Source organism: Pelobates fuscus, chromosome 2, assembly GCF_036172605.1.
Source record: "Pelobates fuscus isolate aPelFus1 chromosome 2, aPelFus1.pri, whole genome shotgun sequence".
Classification (NCBI taxonomy): domain Eukaryota; kingdom Metazoa; phylum Chordata; class Amphibia; order Anura; family Pelobatidae; genus Pelobates; species Pelobates fuscus.
In genome coordinates this window covers 7,194,862-7,205,745 of record NC_086318.1, presented here as the reverse complement: position 1 = coordinate 7,205,745, position 10,884 = coordinate 7,194,862, and the positions used below count along the sequence as shown (strand labels likewise).

Genomic DNA, 10,884 nt, shown 5'->3' with positions numbered 1-10,884 from the left:
ACTGGTTTTTGGAGGGCACTACTTGCCAGCCTTTTACCCTGTGACTATGGCCCCTTTAATTTATTGTGGTTGAGAAACCCTATTTTGGCTATTGGGACATTAAACAAATGGACCAAAACCGTGAACAGACTTCAGGGGGACTTAGCAGCGAATGCCCTGGAACTATTTTCGACATGAAAACCTCATGGTTCCTGGTCGGTTCTCCAGCGCACTTAGCCGTGATTTTATAGAACTGTTTTGGGCATGAAATCCTGCGTGCGCCTGGGCAAAACTATGACTTCCATAGAATTTCTGACCCCTGATCTGATCTGGGTGATTTTTGGATATGTTGGTCAGCCAGATCAGGGCTATCATGGGATGTAAATTTAAGGGGTTTTGTGTTTTTAAGGTACTTTTTTGGGTTTCAAATACAAGCCAAATACCAAAAATATCAATGAACAGGAACGCACCCTCTGACGACCAACAAGTGGAAACCATGACAGGGCACTGAGAAAAGGCTATTCAGGGTTTAAATATGCCTCTTTGTATAGTGATTGGCTAGTACTTTTGAACCCAAAACGTGCGTGTGTCGATGACTTGACGTCACTCGCACATTGGTGCCATATTTGTTCACGAGCCATAGGAATACCATTATAAAACTCGGGATCGCAGTGGCCGGAGTCCCTTAGAACGCCACACTGGCTGGGAACCGTCGGGGAAGAGGATCGGGCGGTAATGTAGAATGGGAGTATAATTACTCAGTATGATATATAATGGATTATATTCACTCATAATAATAAGAATACTTTTATATAATAATATAAGATTGTATATATGTTATTTTTAGGGGTGCACCGAAATTCCAGCGGCCGAAAGTATCGGCCGAAAATGGACCTAATCCATTTCGGCCGATATTGGCAAATATCGGCAGAAAATAGGGCGGTCAGGCTGGCGGGCGCGCGAGGGAGCACTCTCCCCTGAGTGCTTCCTCTTCAGCTCCCTCGCGCACCGCACTGATACCGGAGCCGGAAGATGACGTCATCTTCCGGCGCTGGTATCAGTACGCGACGCGCGAGGGAGCTGAAGAGGAAGCACTCAGGGGAGAGTGCTCCCTCGCGCGCCCGCCAGCCTGCCTGCCCGCCGGGTGACCGCCCCCCCCCCAGGAGCCCAGCAGCACCACTGGACCCCAGGGAATCCCCTCAGCACTCCAAAAGGTAAGGAGGCTGGGGGGTTAAATAAAAAAAAATGTGTTAGTGTGTGTGTGTGTTAGTGTTACTGTGAGCGTGTGTGTTAGTGTTACTGTGTGTGTGTTAGTGTTACTGTGAGTGTGTGTGTTAGTGTTAGTGTGTGTGTGTGCTAGTGTTACTGTGAGTGTTAGTGTGTGTGTTAGTGTTACTGTGAGTGTTAGTGTTAGTGTGTGTGTTAGTGTGTGTGTTAGTGTTAGTGTGTGTGTTAGTGTGTGTGTGTGTTAGTGTGTGTGAGTGTTAGTGTTACTGTGAGTGTGTGTGTTAGTGTTACTGTGAGTGTTAGTGTGTGTGTGTTAGTGTTACTGTGTGTGTTACTGTTACTGTGAGTGTAAGTGTGTCAGGATCGGGACAGGGATCCAACACGCAGAATACAAACAGGATATAGGTACGTATACCGGACCTTAGAATGGCCGGACTAACGTAAGAAGAAAGCAAAGAATGGTCAGAGACAAGCCGAGGTCGAGGGAACGAGAGAACAGGTAAGCGAGAGACGAGCCGGGTCAAAGGACACGAGAGATAAACAGGAACGAAAGTACAAGCCGAGTCAAAACCAAATAGACAATAGTAATAAGAGCACTGAGGGACCAGACAAGCTAGAACCACGACAGGGCAATGAACCATTACACACATCCCTCTTTTATACCTTGGTTCTTTAATTGATGACTCCGCCCTTGCCGAGCCCTGATTCGTTGTTCAGAACTAGATTGACAGGTCGGGATGTGATTGCCGTCATGACGTTGGCTCCTGAGCGCCATGTCATAAAAAGAAGCGGAGCTATCGCGGCCGGCGTGTGAACGGCTATGAGAGCTGTGAGGATTGGGTGAATCAGCCCCCCTGAGAGGACGGTCGTTGGGAAGTCTAACCTCCTCCGAGGTAGAGACTTCAGGTACCCTGACAGTACCCCCCCTCTCAGAAACGCCCACCGGGCGGAAGGAACCGGGGCGAGACGGAAAACGAGCATGAAAAGCCCTAAGGAGGCGAGGAGCATGCACATCTTCCTGGACCACCCAAGACCTTTCCTCAGGACCATAACCTTTCCAGTCAACAAGGTATTGCACCCTCCCCCGAGAAATTCGAGAATCGAGAATGGACTTGATCTCATACTCCTCCTGACCCTCAACCTGGACAGAACGAGGGGAGGAAAACCTGTTACACACCAAAGGTTTCAATAAGGAAACATGAAAGGAGTTCGGGATGCGCAGGGCAGGCGGAAGAGCCAGACGATACGCAACCGGGTTTATACGAGACAGAACCTTCATGGAAGGAACCTTCAAGCGGATGTTTCTGGTACTCAGCCATACCCTATCACCCGGGGAGAACACTGGAGCCACCCGTCTGCGTTTGTCAGCGTGTCGTTTGGACACCGTGGAATTATGAAGAAGAATTCGTCGAGTCTGATCCCACAACTTTCTCAGATTGGCAACATGAACATCAACCAACGGTATCCCTTGGGAGGGGGAGACCGACGGAAGAACGGAAGGATGGAAGCCATAATTCATGAAAAAGGGGCTAGAACGAGTAGAATCGCAAACAAGGTTGTTGTGCGAAAACTCCGCCCAAGGAATCAGACCGACCCAATCGTCCTGGTGTTCAGAAACAAAACAACGCAAAAACTGTTCAACCTTTTGGTTGGTGCGTTCGGCAGCTCCGTTGGACTGGGGATGATAGGCAGAGGAAAAATTTAATTTGATGCCAAGTTGAGAACAGAAGGACCTCCAAAACCGGGAAACAAATTGGGACCCTCTATCAGAAACAATTTCAGAAGGAATACCATGTAAATGAAAAATCTCCCTCGCGAAAATCTCAGCCAATTCGGGAGAAGAGGGCAATTTGGGCAGAGGTACAAAATGAGCCATCTTGGTAAACCTGTCAATTACTGTGAGGATAACAGTATGTTTCTTAGAAACAGGCAAATCAACAATGAAGTCCATAGCCAAACAAGACCATGGTATCTCGGGAATTTCTAGGGGGTGCAAAAGCCCACATGGAAGCGCATGAGGTTGTTTAGTTCTCATACAGACATCACATGCCCCGACGAAGTCCTTTACATCCTTACGTAACGAAGGCCACCAGAAATCTTTAGAAATCAGAGAACATGACTTGCGGATGCCAGGGTGTCCGGCAAATTTACTGTTATGGAAACACTGCATAAGTTCCAGTTGGAGTTTAGGAGGAACGAAGTACCGATCCCCAGGAATAAGTCCGGGTGCCAAATGTTGTAATCTCTTGATCTCAGCCAGCAACGGAGAGTGAATCTTGATGCTAGTGCTGGCAATAATATTACACTTGGGAACTATAGAAGAAAAAAACATATCAGACATAGTAGAAGGTTCATGTTGGCGGGACAATGCATTAGCCTTAGAGTTCTTAGAACCAGGTCTATAAGTGAGCACGTAGTTGAAATGAGTAAGGAACAAAGACCAACGAGCCTGCCTGGCGGACAAGCATTTGGCTTCCCCTATATATGACAAATTCTTGTGATCCGTCAAAATAGTAACCGGGTGTAAGTCCCTTCCAACAAATGTCTCCACTCCTTTAAAGCCATAATGACCGCTAATAGTTCCCTGTCACCAATATCATATCTGCTCTCAGGCTTAGACAATTTCTTGGAAAAAAAACCACATGGATGCAGCGGTTTATTCAAACCTAGCCTTTGGGACAGGATAGCGCCTACACCTGTCTCTGAGGCGTCTACCTCGAGTAAAAACGGCAAAGAGGTGTCAGGATGAACTAATATCGGTGCTGAGGCAAACTGTTCCTTGAGAGTACTGAAAGCAACAAGCGCCTCAGGAGACCAGGTCTTAGTATCAGCACCCTGTCTAGTCATGTTGGTAATAGGAGCAATAATAGACGAGTACCCCTTAATGAAGCGCCTATAGTAATTTGAGAATCCAATAAACCTCTGAATGGCCTTGAGTCCCTTGGGCAATGGCCAATCTAAGATAGATTGGAGTTTAACTGGGTCCATCTTAAACCCCTCTCCAGAAATAACGTAACCAAGAAAGTTTATCTGAGATTGGTCAAAGCTACACTTCTCCAATTTGCAGTACAAACCATGTTGTAGAAGCTTATGCAATACCCTTCTGACTTGTTTGTGGTGAGTCTCAGGCTCTCTAGAGTGTATTAGTATATCATCCAAATAAACTATAACACATTCATGTTGAAATTCCCTAAGAAACTCATTAATTAAGTCCTGGAATACAGCAGGAGCATTGCAAAGCCCGAAGGGCATTGCCGTATACTCATAGTGGCCATACCGGGTATTGAAAGCCGTTTTCCATTCATCACCCTGCTGAATTCTCACCAAGTTATAAGCTCCCCTCAGATCTAACTTGGTAAAAATCTTGGAGCCTTTCAGGCGATCAAATAGCTCAGTAATCAGGGGAATAGGATAAGCATTTCTGATCGTTATCTTATTCAAGCCCCGATAATCAATGCAAGGCCGTAGTGTGCCGTCTTTCTTATCTACAAAAAAGAAACCGGCCCCGGCTGGAGAAGAGGATCTCCTAATGAATCCTTTGTCTAGATTCTCCTGTATGTATTCCTCTAAGACCAAGTTCTCCTTAGTGGATAGAGGATATACATTACCCCTCGGAGGCATAGTACCAGGTAGGAGTCTAATCTTACAGTCAAAGGACCTGTGTGGGGGTAAAGTATCAGCCCTCCTTTTATCAAAAACTGCCTTTAAATCCAGGTACTGAGATGGTATCCGTAAATCTGTGGGCTGGTTAGAGTTACTAGGTGTGTCCACTACGCAAACCGGTGAGATTTTCTGTACACAACCTTTCTGGCAACCCTGACCCCAGGAGACTATCTCACCTTGTTCCCAATCAATAATAGGGTTATGCTTTTTATGCCAGGGGTACCCCAAGACTATAGGAACTGAAGGAGATGAGATAAGCATGAGAGAAATATCCTCCTCGTGTAAAATACCAATGGTCAACTTAACTGGTATAGTCTCACGAGAAATAACAGGATCTGATAATGGTCTACCATCTATGGCCTCAACGGCCAAGGGTGTCTCCCTTAGCTGAGATGGGATAGAGTGGTTCTTGACAAAGGCTTGGTCAATAAAGCTTTCAGCTGCTCCGGAATCTATTAATGCCATAGCATTAAGTACTCCCTTTTCCCAAGTTAAAGAAACAGGTAATAGTAGCCTATGATCCTTGTAATCATATGTAGAGGACAAAATAGAAACACCCAAGGCCTGTCCTCTTGAGAAACTTAGGTGCGAGCGTTTCCCGGACGGTTAGGGCAATTTAGGCGTAGGTGACCTCCTACTCCACAATACATACACAGACCCTCCCTTCTCCTATATTGTCTTTCATTTTTCTGAGAGACGAGTGTTACCAATCTGCATAGGTTCTGGGAGAGCTAGAGTAGTAGATTCAGAATTCTGAAATGCGGGGGCTAGTCTTAAGGAAGGTCTATAACTTCTATCACGAGTGTTCTGCCTCTGTCTCATGCGTTCATCTATTCGAGAGATAAATGAAATTAATTCTTCCAAATTTTCAGGAAGATCTCTTGTGGCAACCTCGTCTAAGATCACATCTGATAATCCGTTCAGAAATACGTCCATATAGGCTTGTTCATTCCACTTGACCTCTGCCGCCAAGGATCTGAACTCTAACGCATAATCCACAAGGGTTAGGCTATGCTGTCTAAGACGTAATAGTAATCTAGCTGCACTGGCCTTTCTTCCTGGAGGATCAAAAGTCCTCCTAAAAGTAGTAACAAATGCATTATAATTATAGACTACTGGATTATCATTTTCCCACAGAGGGTTAGCCCATCTAAGAGCTTTGTCAATGAGTAGCGAGATTATGAATCCAACCTTCGCCCTGTCTGTAGGGTAGGCGCGGGGTTGTAATTCAAAATGAATCCCTATCTGGTTTAGGAAACCTCGACAGGTATCCGGAGAACCGCCATACCGTAAAGGGGAAGTAACACGGGAAGAGGCTCCCACTGTGGCTACCTCTAGGCCTGTGTTAGCAAGAGAGATGGGTGGTGTACGCATCTCCTCTGCTTGATTACTCGGATGGGATAGCAATGCTTGCAACGCTAGAGCCATTTGGTCCATTCTATGGTCCATGGCTTCAAACCTCGAGTCAGGAGAACCAATCTGAGCGTTTGTACCTGCAGGATCCAAGGCCCTGTCGTAATGTCAGGATCGGGACAGGGATCCAACACGCAGAATACAAACAGGATATAGGTACGTATACCGGACCTTAGAATGGCCGGACTAACGTAAGGAGAAAGCAAAGAATGGTCAGAGACAAGCCGAGGTCGAGGGAACGAGAGAACAGGTAAGCGAGAGACGAGCCGAGGTCAAAGGACATGAGAGATAAACAGGAACGAAAGTACAAGCCGAGTCAAAACCAAATAGACAATAGTAATAAGAGCACTGAGGGACCAGACAAGCTAGAACCACGACAGGGCAATGAACCATTACACACATCCCTCTTTTATACCTTGGTTCTTTAATTGATGACTCCGCCCTTGCCGAGCCCTGATTCGTTGTTCAGAACTAGATTGACAGGTCGGGATGTGATTGCCGTCATGACGTTGGCTCCTGAGCGCCATGTCATAAAAGGAAGCGGAGCTATCGCGGCCGGTGTGTGAACGGCTATGAGAGCTGTGAGGATTGGGTGAATCAGCCCCCCTGAAAGGACGGTCATTGGGAAGTCTAACCTCCTCCGAGGTAGAGACTTCAGGTACCCTGACATAGTGTTACTGTGAGTGTTAGTGTTACTGTGAGTGTTAGTGTTACTGCGAGTGTTAGTGTGTGTGTGTTACTGTGTGTGTTAGTGTTACTGTGAGTGTTAGTGTGTGTGTTAGTGTGAGTGTCAGTGAGTGTGTGTCTGCTAGTGAGTGTCAGTGAGTGTGTTACAATGTGTGTCTGTTACTGAGTGTGTTTGTGTTAGTGAGTCTGTTTGATGTCTGTTAGTGAGTGTGTGTTTGTCAGTGAGAGTGTATGTTTTGTAAGTGAGTGTGTATGTATGTCTGTCGCTGAGTGTGTCTCTGTCAGTAAATGTGTGTGTCTGTTGGATAGTGTGTATGCATCTATTCGTGAGAGTCTGTTGGATAGTGTGTATGCACTTACCTTTCTCCAGCGCCGGACTCCCTTGGCGCTGGGGATCCCTCCGCCGCTCAGCTCCGAATGCGCATGCACGGCAAGAGCCGTGCGCGCATTCAAACCGCCCATAGGGAAGCATTACTCAATGCTTTCCTATGGACGTTCAGTGTCTTAGAATCGCGGAAGCTCCTCTAGCGGCTGTCAGTGAGACAGCCACTAGAGGCTGGATTAACCCTCAGTGAAACATAGCAGTTTCTCTGAAACTGCTATGCTTTCAGCTGCAGGGTTAAAACTAGAGGGACCTGACACCCAGACCACTTCATTGAGCTGATGTGATCTGGGTGTTTGTAGTGGTCCTTTGTGTGTGCATCTGCATGCACTGGTGTACATACCGCGGTCGCAGCCCTGCAACCCCTGCGACCAGGTGCCCGCCGCCATGTTTTGCGGCCCCGGCCTGCACAGAGTAAGCGTGCGGGGGGGGAGCATGGATCAATTTTCGCACCGGGGCCCCATTGGTCATGTGTATGCCACTGCTCACCATCCACCCTGGTACCGCTGTGAGAGGACCGCACACTGCCGCCGCGCAACCTTCGTGCCGTGAGAGTAGTGGGGCAACCTGCTGTAAAACTACCCACATCGTGTATACCCACAAGTGTATAAAGAAATACACTTTAAGAAAACCTATCCTACTGCAAACATAGCCACATCCATTTATTAATTATATTCTGCACGTGCCAATCTGCCCAAAGTGCTTTCTTCAAGTCCCTAGTCCACATTTCTAAATCTTTATTATTAATAAATATTATTGGTATGGTATTCAATTAAATATATATATATTATTCAGTCATATATAGCAAACAGGGTTAACAGATTTTTATTTATATTGGTTTTTTTTTAAAGCTATTCTGTCCAATTTTGGTGTGTTGCTCTCAATAAGTGTGGTTATTTATTTTATTGGCGTGTAGTTTTTCATATTTGATTTATTAAATTCATGTAAAAGAATTATATTAATAAAATCAAAGAAAAAAATGTATTTTAAAAGTATTTGGGCAAAAAGGCAGTTTCGGTTTCGGTTTTCGGTCAAGGGCATCCTAAATTTTCGGTTTCGGTTTCGGCCCTGAATTTTCATTTCGGTGCAGCCCTAGTTATTTTCTACTATTACAATACTTATTGTATTTATTCATTGTGTTTGAGTTTTAACATGTGTTTAATACAAATAATTAACATTTCCACAACTGGCAGATCATTAAAGTATAAGGAATGTAATCAACATTCCAATATGACGCTCTTTAGAAACATTCTTCTGCACCAACTTGTATAAATCCTTTGATAGCTCAGCTGGTAGAGCGGAGGACTGTAGAGAGAAACTCAGACATCCTTCGGTCGCTGGTTCAATTCCGGCTCGAAGGAAATTTTTTATTTACATCATACAAAGTGTCCCTGATTTTATTACATTGTATATCATTTATATACAGAATTATAAACACTGATAAAAACATACATATATATATAATAGGATAATAGAAAGGGTTTATTTTCATTTTATATATATATATATATATAATAGAATATAATCACTCAGTGTAATATGTAATGGATTATAATCACTAAGTATAATAAATAATGGGATTATAATCAGTCAGTATAATATTTAATGGGATTATAATCAGTCAGTATAATAAATAATGGAGTATAATCAGTCAGTATAATATATAATGGGTTATAATCAGTCAGTATAATATTTAATGGGATTATAATCACTGAGTATGATATATAAAGGATTATAATCACTCAGTATAATATATAATGGGTTATAATCACTCAGTATAATATTTAATGGGATTATAATCAGTCAGTATAATATATAATGTTATTATAATCACTCAGTCTAATGTTTAATGGGATTATACTCACTCAGTATAACAAATAATAGGATTATAATCACTGAGTATGATATATAATAGGATTATATTCAGTCAGTATAATATATAATGGGATTCTAATCACTTAGTATAATATATAATGGATTATAATCACTCAGTATTATATACATTTGTGTAATAATGACTGAGAATATAGAATGGTTAATAGTAATTACACCCAGTGTATGCTGTCAGGTTTGAACCTGGGTCCCAGCTCTGTGAGTACACTATAGTCTCTGTAACACTGGCCTTCTCACAGCGTTGGTGGTATAGTGGTGAGCATAGCTGCCTTCCAAGCAGTTGACCCGGGTTCGATTCCCGGCCAACGCATGGTATTTTTTTGTCAGAGTTTAAATTATTTTCTCAATAAGTATTTATTGCAGTATAATGTTCTAATTAAACAGATTTCTCACATTTTACAGTTTCTGTCTCCCAGAATGCACAGCTCACAGTGATATCAGTTACAGTAACGAACACTAAGCACTGAACACTAAGCACTGAACACATAGCCTCCCATATGGTCTAGCGGTTAGGATTCCTGGTTTTCACCCAGGCGGCCCGGGTTCGACTCCCGGTATGGGAAGTGACACTTTTATTGCAATTGCACACAAAATTTGTTTATAATCATCTTCCAGTAATATTTATACACCCCAGATTTATAAATTAGTAAAACGTTTCATTCTCAGTAAATCAGTCTATAAACCATAGCCATAGGTTTAAGGACCCCCTTTCCCCCCCTCCCCAAGTGTCCTGGTTGTTTCCCCTCTACCCTCGTAAGACCCCATTTGCGTTTGGGCTTCCAAGTCCCCAAGAGTGCATGTAGGACTCACCGGGCCCCCACTGACCTGTCCAGGCTCCGGCGAGACTACTCCTCTGGCGCGGCGGGTTGCTACAATTAGGTGCAGCTTCTGGTAATCGCATAGGAGCCAGCGGGTCTCTCCTTAAGATGATGAGTTCGTTGAGGATCCAGTTTCTGATTCTGATCTGAGGCAGGCCAAGTGTCCTTTGGATACTCGGTATGTCCTCCGGCCAGCGGGCCGTCAGCCAGGTGTTTCCATGCTTTGCCTGGAGGCTAAAGGGGAAGTCCCAGCAGTACGGGATCCTCTTGTCCCGGAGGGCACCCATCACTGGGCGCAGGGCTCTCCTGGCGTCCAGCGTTAGGCTGGATAGGTCTTGGTACAGGGAATCGTGGTATCTGATAGTGGTGAGCTCCCTCGCGGCAGCCATTATTTTATCTCGCAGTCCACATGTGGAGATGCAGCAAATCACATCCCTGGGGCTGCCATCCTGTCTCGCCGGTCCCAGGGCTCTATGTGCTCGTTCAAGGAGTATTGTGTCAGGTGCTTGTACCCCAAGGAGCTGCCTGAATAGGTTGATTAGCGTGGTGTGGAGCGGCTCTGTACCCGTCTCTGGTAGGCCGTGGTGCCTTATGTTATTGAGCCTGCTCCTATTTTCCAGGTCTTCCACTTGTCTGCATAATGTGAGGATCATATTACCCTGTCTGGTAACAGCCACCTTTGTCGCCCTGTGCTGCTCCTCACAGCAGCGAGCCGTCGTCTCCACTTCATCCACTCATTGCTCTAGCGCTGTCAGATCAGAGCAGAGACCAGCAAGTTCTTCACGCAGCGCCACACGGAGTTCCTGCACCAGGGAGCCCGTG

The 10,884-nt window shown here is 45.0% G+C and overlaps 2 non-coding genes across 2 annotated transcripts; both read left to right on the top strand.

Annotated features, from left to right (window-relative positions):
* Positions 1-9,482: 9,482 nt before the first annotated feature.
* On the top strand, positions 9,483-9,554 carry TRNAG-UCC (transfer RNA glycine (anticodon UCC)). The gene has a single exon. It is a non-coding gene; the product is annotated as a tRNA-Gly (tRNA).
* Positions 9,555-9,735: 181 nt separating this feature from the next.
* TRNAE-UUC (transfer RNA glutamic acid (anticodon UUC)) lies at positions 9,736-9,807 on the top strand. The gene has a single exon. It is a non-coding gene; the product is annotated as a tRNA-Glu (tRNA).
* Positions 9,808-10,884: the final 1,077 nt, after the last annotated feature.